Raw genomic sequence first — 10,160 nt, 5'->3', positions numbered from 1 at the left:
CTGCCCAGGTTCCCCAGGGCAGTGGGCACAGCCCCAAGGCTGCCAGAGCTCCAGAAGGGTTTGGACAACTCTCTCAGGGAGAGGGTGGGATTGTTGGGGTGTCCTGTGCAGGGCCAGGGGTTGGACTCCATGATCCTTGTGAGTCTTTTCCAGCTCAGGATATTCTGTGTTTCTATAATCACCCATCAACCATGGCCACGTCCCACTGTCACCACAGGTCACACTGCTCCTCTTCACACAGCCTGGGACTCTTCTGATGCCACCACTAGGCTGGCTGGTCCTCAACCCTACTGGTCCCATTGCAGCAGACCCTTCCCAACCCCTGAGAGCACTGTTGTGACAGCAGTGATGTATTTCACATGGAGATACTTTATTCCCATTTAAGAGATGCAATAAGTTTTCTGGATAAGGCATAAACCTTACTTTGCTTTACATTTGTCTGCCTGGGGTTTCTATTGTGCATAATGAGATGAGTGAGTAACCTTGCAGGCTGATTTGTTATATGGCCATGGTGGAGCCTGGGAGCAAATCTTCCCTCCTGAGCACGACCCTGAGGAAAGCCTGTCAGGGAGACCAAAGAGAAATGTGGTCCTGGACCAAGGAAACATGACATTCATCAGTGTGGGGGGGGTCACATGTGGCAACTGCAGACACTTATCCAAGAGGAGCTTCACAAGGGCCAGGAGGTGCCAGTGGGATGGAGGTAGAGCTTCTCCTCTCCGGCTCACCCAGGTCACTCAACATATCCCATTCACCTTCTTCCAGTGTTGTTTAATCTCACATTCTCTTTCAGACAGCCTCAGCAGAGTCCCAGCACCTGGAAATACAAAGATCTGCCTCAAATTCAGTGGGTGTTTGCATTCTTTAATGAGGTTTTTATTGTGCCCTGACTGGCAGTGTTTTACTGCGGGAAGAAGAGCCTGGACTGCCTGCTGCTGGTGCCACAGAGCCCAGTGATCACACTGGGAGCAGACTGGCACCCCTGAGCTATGGCAGAAAGGCTCTTCATACACTAGGGAGCCATGGAGCAGGACTGGGTGGTTGGAACTGGGAGCACTGGGAGGCCCCAGCAGGAGCAGAGCCCACAGAGCTGCTGTGACTGCACACCCCCAGGAAAGCTGCACCCCAGGTAACCCCAGGTGCCCCAGAGCAGGGGTCACCCCTCCAGAGCCCAGGGATTGGTTTGATGATGACAGCAGGCCCTTTATTGTCTGGTGTAGGGAGGTACCAGGACTCCTGGGCTCACCCAGAGGGGACCTGAGCAGAGCAATCAACTTCCCACTGCTGGGATGGTCAGAGATGCTTTAATCCCTTGCTCCACTCCCCTGGTGAGACAGACTGAGCTTCCCAGGGCAAGGACTTGGAGGACTTGGCATCTGGCTCCATTTCAGAGCTTCTTTCATGCAGCTTGTGTGAGACACAGCCCAACCAGAGCTTCTTCAAGGGTGGAAAACTGCTGTTGGGTGACACTCATTCCCTGCAGTGTCCTCAGGTCTGAGCACCTGCAGGGGCCAGAAGAATTATTTCCAAATGCTGGAGACCCACCAAATTCCTGCCTGGGCATCCAGGTTTGAATAAAGGGGTGGCAGAAATGCTGTGTGACAGAACCTGCTCTGGGATGGTGAGCTGTCCCTGCAGCTGGACATGAGCTCCCACCTCCTGCTTCCCAACAGAATGAGAAATGGGGAGCTGGAGAAGTGCTGGGAGAGCACCAAGCTGGAGGCTGAGCGAGGCAGATAAGGTTTGCAGGCAGGGATGTGCAGGCAGAGCTTGCCTTGGAGGTGTCAGAGCTGGTGTAGCCCCAAGGCTGGGATGTGGCACAGTGTGATCTCACTGCACAGCCAGAGCCAAAGCTCTCCCTGTGCCAGATCTCAGCCCTGGTGCCTCTCATCTGAGGCCACCTGAAGCCTTAACTTTGGCCATCGGGTGCCCTTAGTGGGGTCCACGTTCCAGCAGATTCCTCCATAGCTGGTGCCAGGTCACCACCTCCTGCAGGCACCTCCCTGACCCAGCCCTTGGCATCTTCTGGGCAATGGGGCTGGGGAAGGGGCTGGAGCAGCAGGAGCAGCTGAGGGAGCTGGGGGGGCTCAGCCTGGAGAAAAGGAGGCTCAGGGGGGACCTTCTGGCTCTGCAACCCCTGACAGGAGGGGGGAGCCAGGGGGGGGTCGGGCTCTGCTGCCAGGGAACAAGGGACAGGAGGAGAGGGAACGGCCTCCAGCTGTGCCAGGGGAGGGTCAGGTTGGACATGAGGAGGAATTTCATCACAGAAAGGGTGATTGGACAATGGAAGGGGCTGCCCAGGGAGGTGTTGGAGTCCCCACTCCTGGAGGTGTCCAAGGAAGGCCTGGCTGTGGCACTGAGTGCTCTGGGCTGGGGACAAGGTGGGGATGGGGCACAGGGGGGACTCAGTGATCCTGGAGGGCTTTTCCAACCCAAATAATTCCCTGATTCCATAAGTCTGGTCCAGGTGTGGCTGAGCATCCCACATGGGCCAGAGCATTTTTGTCCAATCCCACCCCAGAGGTGGTTTTGTCTCTCCATTCCCTCCCAGACTGTCCAGACCTTGGAGATCTTTTCCAACCTCAATGATTCTGTGATTCTACCTGCCCATGACCATCACAAGGCCAAAACATGCCTTCCACCTTCTTCTTTTATCAATCAGCCTTTGCCACCAGGCCTCTCACCATCATCCCCAACGTGGTGTCACCCACTATCAGCCACTACACACCCCTTCTCTGCAACCAGGACTTTCCCCAGCACTGCCTTAACAAACACCACGTAAAAAAAAAAAAAACAAAAAAAAAAAAAATGGAAGGAATCAAATGCTACCAAAAACCTTTCAGTTCTCCCTGCTCTTTCTGACTCGAAATATCAAAGGCAAAATAAGATTTTCAGCGTGTGCAAGAAGGCACACGGTAAACAAAGTAATGAGTTTAGTGCCAGTGAGAATAACCCACACTATTACATCTCTCTTCCCAAAATGAGAGAATCCTTCTGATACAATTTACTGACATCATTAGCAGGGCTTCCGGCGCTGCTGTGGAGCCTCCCCCCCCCTCCACTGCTTCGGATTTTTCAGCTCCCAGGCTTAAAATGTTATTGTTTTAATCTTTACATAGCAAGAACATTTTAGAATTGGGAGCGAGGTTTGTCTGGGGGGTTGCCTTGAAATGCTCAGATTCACCTAAAGGGATGTAGACGCCGAAGTATAACAATGACAAATTAACTTTCATCACTTGCAGCCATTTCAGGAAAATCTCCAGCTTGTGGGGGTTTTATTTTTTATTTTTTTTTCTTTGGTTACAAACTGCTTCCTGTACTTCCTGAGGGGAGCTGAGCTGCTCCAGTCATTTTGGGCAATGCTGAAGTGACCCAGTAACCTTTAGCTGAGAGTTTTGCAGTGGTAATCAGGCAAAAAAAAACACATAGAATTTTTGTTAGAATTTTTCAGCTGGAAATACAAAATTTCTGCCTCAAATTCAGTGGCAATTCAAATTTTTTAATGTTTGTTAATTGAGCAAACTGTGCTGCAGAATGCCCAGGTTGGAGTCACAGCTGGAGGGACTGGAGAAGCAAGTGGTACCAGGATGCTTTGGAGACCATCATGATGTCTGTTTTGTGTGGCAGTGCAGGAGATAAATCTGCCTGCGGGAATAGGAGATGAATATCAAGAGTAATCCAGGTGGCACCTCAATACCTGCACAAAGCCACTGATAGAAAACTGCTGGAAAAGCGGCTCCTGAAACTGTTGTAGAATCACAAAATTATGTAGTTTAAAAGAGCCCTCAGGGGGTCTCCAGTCCCACTTTCTGCCCAAAGCAGGGCCAAGACCAAGTCAGTTTGGTCGGGGCATTGTCCTACTGAACGTTGAAGACCTCGAGGGATGAAGGTGCTTCCACTTCTTTGGGCTGTTGGCCTTGTGCTTGACCTGCCTCAAAGGGAAGAACCTTTCCCTCATGTTTGGATGGGGTTTCCCTTGTGTTTGTGCCTCTTGACTCTTGAACTTTGGTGTGGACTTCCAGAGGACTCTTCCTCCACCTCCTCCACAACCCCTCAAGGGTTATTCCAGTGATTCCGAGGGGTTGCATCTTTTTTCTGCTCCTGCAACAAGGTCTGTTGGAGTTGCTTCTTTAACTGTGGAATAACAGAAGTCATCAAAGAGGAACTTTCCAGAGAAATCATCTTCCATTGCCACGCTGGAGGAATCCCAAAATGTACCACCGAGCAGACAGGAGGACCAGCCCCTCCAGAAACACACGGGTTTCCTGGTTGTATTAACAGGATTGCTGTTGGAATTTCCTGCCTCTGGACCTGCCCCTGGAGGAACCCACCTCCCTGCTGGCTGCAGAAGGAGCCTCTGGGTGCCCAACCCTGTGTGGGGCTGGTGTACAACACCTACACCCCCTGCAAACTCACCATCCCAGATTTGCATTTCTATTTAATTTAAGAGCAGCTTACTCAGATTGAGCTGTTTCTTTTCCAGACAAACTTGTCAGACCTTATTTGTATGCCCCTCCTGCCCTTCTTTAGAGCCTCTACCTTTTTTTGTTTTCCTGAACTGTAATTAAAAGCCTGCATCTGTCCTACAGAGCCTGGGAGCAATTTCCAGGTCCAAGGCAAATCACAGCCATGTTTCTGATTCCTGCTGGTGCAGGACTTGTGCACACACATCCATCTCCTTCTGTCCAAACACTGGGGGCCATTCCATCCACCAGCTCAGTCTTTCCACAGAATCACAGAATGTGCTGAGTTGAAGGGACCCACAAGGATCATCCAGTCCAACCCTCAGCCTTGCACAGGCCCATCCCCAAGAGTCACCCCCTGTGCCCCAGAGGATCAGCCAAACCCTCCTGGAGCTCTGGCAGCCTTGGGGCTGTGCCCACTGCCCTGGGGAGCCTGGGCAGTGCCCAACCACCCTCTGGGGGAAGAACCTTTCCCTGAGATCCAACCTGAGCCTGCCCTGACACAGCTCCAGCCATTCCCTGGGTGCTGTCCCTGGTCCCCCCAGAGCAGAGCTCAGTCCCTGCCCCTCCTCTGCCCCTGCCCAGGAAGGTAGAACTGCAGTGAGGCCTCCCCTCAGTCCATGCAGAAGCTGTGGGATGTTCTGGCAGGTGAAAGCATTGATGATGGTCCAAAGGTGCTGTTTGGATGCAGGGAATGCTCTGTCCCTCAGGGCTGTGGACACCATCCTCAGCAGGTTCCAGGGACAATCCTCACATCAGTGCCAGGTCTTCCTGAAGAGAGCCAACAGTGTTTAACGCTGACCTGGAGGAGAGTGCACAGGCTTTAGAGATAAGAATTCAAGAGGACACAAAGCCCAGCAGGAAGACAAATGTGGCCAAGGCCACATGAATCACTTGGTAGGCTGAATTTGTTCCAGAAACCTCAATTTTGGTACAATGAAATGAAGATCCAGGTTTCTAGGAACAAAGATAGATACACAAGTTGGGACTGCTGAACAGAGAATAGATTAGAAAAGCATAGTGGGAGCAGGTGGGAACCTTCTGAACTTGGAGTCCCTAAAGAGGAGAACAACAAGGACCAACACACACTGGTTTCACAGTCATATGAGACCATGCATGGCTTTATTAAGAGTTCTGGTGTGCTCAGTGTCCAGTTCCAGGGTCACACTTAATGAAAACATGGAAAAAGTCCAAGAAAGAGGTATAAAAGTCAGTGAAATTGAAAAAAAGAAACCAACCCAAACACCTTGTTTTATAACAAAGTCCTTAATGAAAAGCACTTTGAGTAGTTCCTTGGCACAAGTCTGGAAGTAGCAACATAAGAGAATATATTTGGGACTAGAGAGCTCTTTAATCTGGAGATAAAAGGTGTAACAAGGTCTGGTGGCTGGAAGCTGAAATTAGACAAATTCGACCTGCAAAGAAGACACATTCCAGCGGTGAAGGGAATCAGCCATTAAACAACACATGGAGATGGTTGATTCCTCCTCACTTGGAGTTTTCACTTGAAATTTTGGAGAGAGCTGCCCTAACTCAGCCAGAAATTATCAGTTTGACACAGGAATCAGTTGGTAAAACTATCTGGCCTTGGTGAGGAAGGAGGACAGAGGGGCCTTTGACATCCTGCCACGGACACATTTGCTCATCTTGATCTCCAGGACTTGAAGAGCCACATGATCATATCTGGCTGAGTTACCCTGAGGTATTTACAGGTGACTCCACTGCATGGAACAGCTCTGCACCAAGTTCTTCAGTTCCATGCAAGTCTGTTCCTCTTTCCTCCGGGATTTCACCTTCCTCCTCGCCCCTCTGGCACCGCTGGCACAAACCCACCCACCTCAAAGCAGAGTTAACCCAGTTCCTCAGGCAAATTCCCCTTCTTCAAGGAGATTTATCCCAGTCCTCATGCACTGAGCACTGCTGTGTTCCTTGCACGCTCCCAGAAGCACCACTGAGGGATGTCAGATCTTTGGGAAGCAGCAGCAGGACAGGGCTGAGTGTGCTGGCCCCACAACAGCCTGTGTGTGATGGGGACTGTGCTGCCTGCTTTGGCTGATTTAGGGGGCAGGGTCAGTGCTGGATCACTCCCAGGGCAGCAGAGGGACAAAGCCACCCCTCAGCAGAGGGACAGAGGTTACTCAGTGACACAGCAGGAACCTGCACCCCCGTCCTTGGCACGGTCCAGAGCTGTGGGTGCAAGCTCTGCTTACCTTCTGCTTCCAATGCTGGTTATATTCCCATTTGCATAATCCACTACAGCAAACAATACAGTCAGATGAGACTAAACAGGGCAAAAAGAGGAAAACACAAACATATTTACCTAAATTAATGAGCAGCACTCCGAGCTGCCACCTGGACTCCTGAAGGGCACAGCCTGGCACGGGCTGGGAGAGCTGGGAGGTGAAAAGGGGAAAAGAGAGTCCATGTGGTGTGGGAGAAAAGCAGAACCACTTTCTCAGGGGTGAGAGATGACATCTCTTGCAGGCTGGAAAGGGGTTGGCTGTCCTAGGAATGTCTGCTGGGCTGCTCAGGGCCCAGGTGGGATGAGGATTGTCCAAGTGCTGTGCAGGGCAGGAGCTGCTCCAGGGCTCTGTGTCACTGCCTGCTGACATCTGCTTGTCCAGCAGAGCTGAGCCAGCTGGTGGGAGCTGCAGGGAGGGTGTGGAGAGGGGATGGAGGTGGACAGAGAGGCAGGAACCTGCACAGCAGCCTGGGTGGGTACTTCAGCACATCTCTTCCCTCTTCTCCTGCTTCCCCAGCTCGAGAAGGTGCTACAAACACGTCCAGGGAACAGTGAACAGAACAGAAATTACTCTGTGAAATGAGGACTGAAACAACACATGTCTGCAGGCAAGGGAGCATGTCTGAGAGAAGGGGTCAGGAACACAGCAAGTGGTGCTACTCCATCGCTGAAATCCCAGGTTACATTTTTTTAAAAGATATTTTTGAGAGTAAATTTGCTTTAATCAAATGGTTTTAAACAAAACAAAACACGCTGTTTCATTTCAGATTTAATTTAACGAATTCATTCCGCCCCAAATCCGTTTTTCAAGCCCTTTGTGTCAGAAAAGAAACCCTGAAAAAAAAAAAAAAAAACCTGGGTGCATTTTCTTTTGTTTTGGCTTAGCAAGCAAACTGGAAATAAAAGATAACTGCACAAAGCCCTCCCCACAACCCAAGATCTCGACGTGTGCCAGGCAGGAGACACAGATGCCACAGTTTTGGTGGAGACTCAACCCTTGGCACGTGCTCCTCACACCTCCCTTGCCCGGGGAATCAGAGCCCTGGCAGGAGCCAACCTGCTGCTGAGGTGCCTAATAAGGTGCATGTTTTATAAGGGAGACGGTTTTAATGGGGTGGAGTGGATCTAAGAGTCTCCACTGGGTCATAAATTCCTGAGACGAGCTTTTGGTGTCATATTGCTGCTTGTTATAATGAAGGGGATTTGAATGGGATGTAATGGAGTTGGGAGCTAAGCTATGGCAGCCATTTATCACGGGGATCTGCGGCAGCACTCGGGCAGAGGAAAGCTTTTTTAGATATAGATACAGATGGATTGGAAATGGACTTGCTCCTCACACAGGAGGCTCCTTTATCACCAATAATATCAGGACAAATACTGCTTTGCACTTGGCACTGTCTCTAATTGCATTAACATATCAGTTGTGAGTGGTGCTGCTCCCAGCCAGAAACTCATCACCAGCAGAGCCTCTGGCAGACGAGAAGGGTGCCAGCTGCTCGTAGGTGTGAATATTGTCATAAATGGGATTTCATAAGCAGAAGTAACAGATCCGCTCGTGTCTCCTGCTCCGGCAGAGGAAGCAGCTCCTGGTTTACGGCTCCTGTTCCCCTTTCCCGTCTGGGAGCGTGTGCCTGGATGCAGGCAGAGGAGGAAAGGCAGACCTGCAGGGCAGCAAAGGAAAGGCTCAGCCCTCAGGGGGTGACATCCCTTTTTATATGGCAGACTGTGAGAGAACAAGGGGGAACAGTTTTAAGCTAAAAAAGGGAGAGATTTAGATGAGGTGCTTTGGGAAGAAGTTCTTTAACCACACCTTCCACCAGCCCAGGTTGCTCCAAGCCCCGTCCAACCTGGTCTTGGACACTCCCAGGGATCCAGGGGCAGCCACAGCTTCTCTGGGCAACCTGTGCCAGGGCCTCCCCACCTCACAGCCAAGAATTTCTTCCCAGTATCCCAATATCCACCTAACCCTGCTCTCTGGCAGTGGGAAGCCATTCCCCCTTGTCCTGTCACTCCAGGCCCTTGGAAATGGTCTCTCCCCGTCTTTCTTGTAGCTCCTTCAGGCACTGGAAGGCCACAATTAGGTCACTCCAAAGCTTCCCTTCTCCAGGCTGAACAATCCCAACTCTCCCAGTCTTTCCTCCCAGGAAAGGTGCTCCATCCCTCTCATCATATGTGGAACTGAACCCTGGAATCATCCTGGGCCCAAACCAGTCCTGTGCCCCTGGACAAGCCAGAGGGGATCCTGTGCTGATCACAGACCCCACAGAGGAGATTCCACACCCTGCAGGGACTCAACAGTGCTGTCACACCGAGGGAAAACCATTCTGGATTGCTGGAAAAAGCTTTCCCTGGCACAAACCCTTCACCAGGATTTCTCCTGTGCTGACCCTCGTATCAGGTTAAATACTATTGACCTCCTTCCAGTTTTTGGAGGTATAAAAGGTTTTCCTTCAGCATTTGAGCTGTGCTCTGGGTAGGAGGGGGAAGCACCCAGCTCTGTTCTGTCACTGCCTGGGGGGTTTCTTAAGTGTCAGCCACTCAGGGATGTAAATGCTGCAGACATCAGGTTACTCAGAATTTGGCTCATTCTCTTTTGATCTCATATTTGTGTCTTTTCCAGGGCTCTGGATCTGTTTATGCACCCCACCCCCCTTCACTTCTTTCTTCCTTTCTCCTTATAACTCTAAACATCCCTTTTAGCTTCTAAAGATAGGGCAATGTTGTGCTAAGGAAAAAGTAATTTTGCAATTTGACCTAAAAATGGGCATGTCTGGAGTCAGTCGGTTCTTGGAATGCAGCTTCAGAATTAGGCACAACTTCCAAAAGCCCAAATCTGGACTTTTTGCTGTGCAGAGGGGTAGGTGACCCTTGGGACAGTCAGTGCCTGTGCCCCCCTGCCAGGAACACTTGGCACTGGGACTTGGTCTGAAGTCCAGGAGCAAATGGGAAGGGTGGGGTGGAGGTCTGATGTGCTTGTGATGGCTTTGATGGCTTTAAGGAGTGTCATGGCAACAGTGTAAGCTGGATAATTAATATTGCACACAGAATTACAGCACAGGCAGAGAAGGCAGCGCTTTAAATCCATAAAATGCCCCTCTGCCTGAGCCTGTTTTCTCAACTGGGTGGGGCCTGCGATATTTCAGGATCACAGAGCCATGGGAAAGGTCAGGGCACCTATATCCAGTGCTCCAGCTGACCCTATTTCTGGCACAAGCCATCGAGCCTGTGAAGGGAGGTGGGCAGGGGGTGCTGAGCTCCAACCTGCAGCAGGAAAGGTGGGAAGTCAGGGTAAAAAAGCTCTCTGGGATGTGTCCTGCAGGTGAGGGGACGTGCAGGGCATGGAAGCCTGACAGGACATTTTTCTGCCTTGCTCTGGCAGCAGATCTCTGGCAGTGGGGGGTGGCAGGTTGGGAACAGAGCCCCTCCAACACTGGTGCATTCCCTCAGTTGTCTCT

The sequence above is a fragment of the Pipra filicauda genome, unplaced genomic scaffold (genome assembly GCF_003945595.2).
Source record: "Pipra filicauda isolate LSUMZ 115617 unplaced genomic scaffold, ASM394559v2 scaffold413_size774581_pilon, whole genome shotgun sequence".
NCBI classification, from domain to species: domain Eukaryota; kingdom Metazoa; phylum Chordata; class Aves; order Passeriformes; family Pipridae; genus Pipra; species Pipra filicauda.
The sequence above is the reverse complement of the archived record's forward strand: the minus strand, read 5'-3'. Positions refer to the sequence as shown.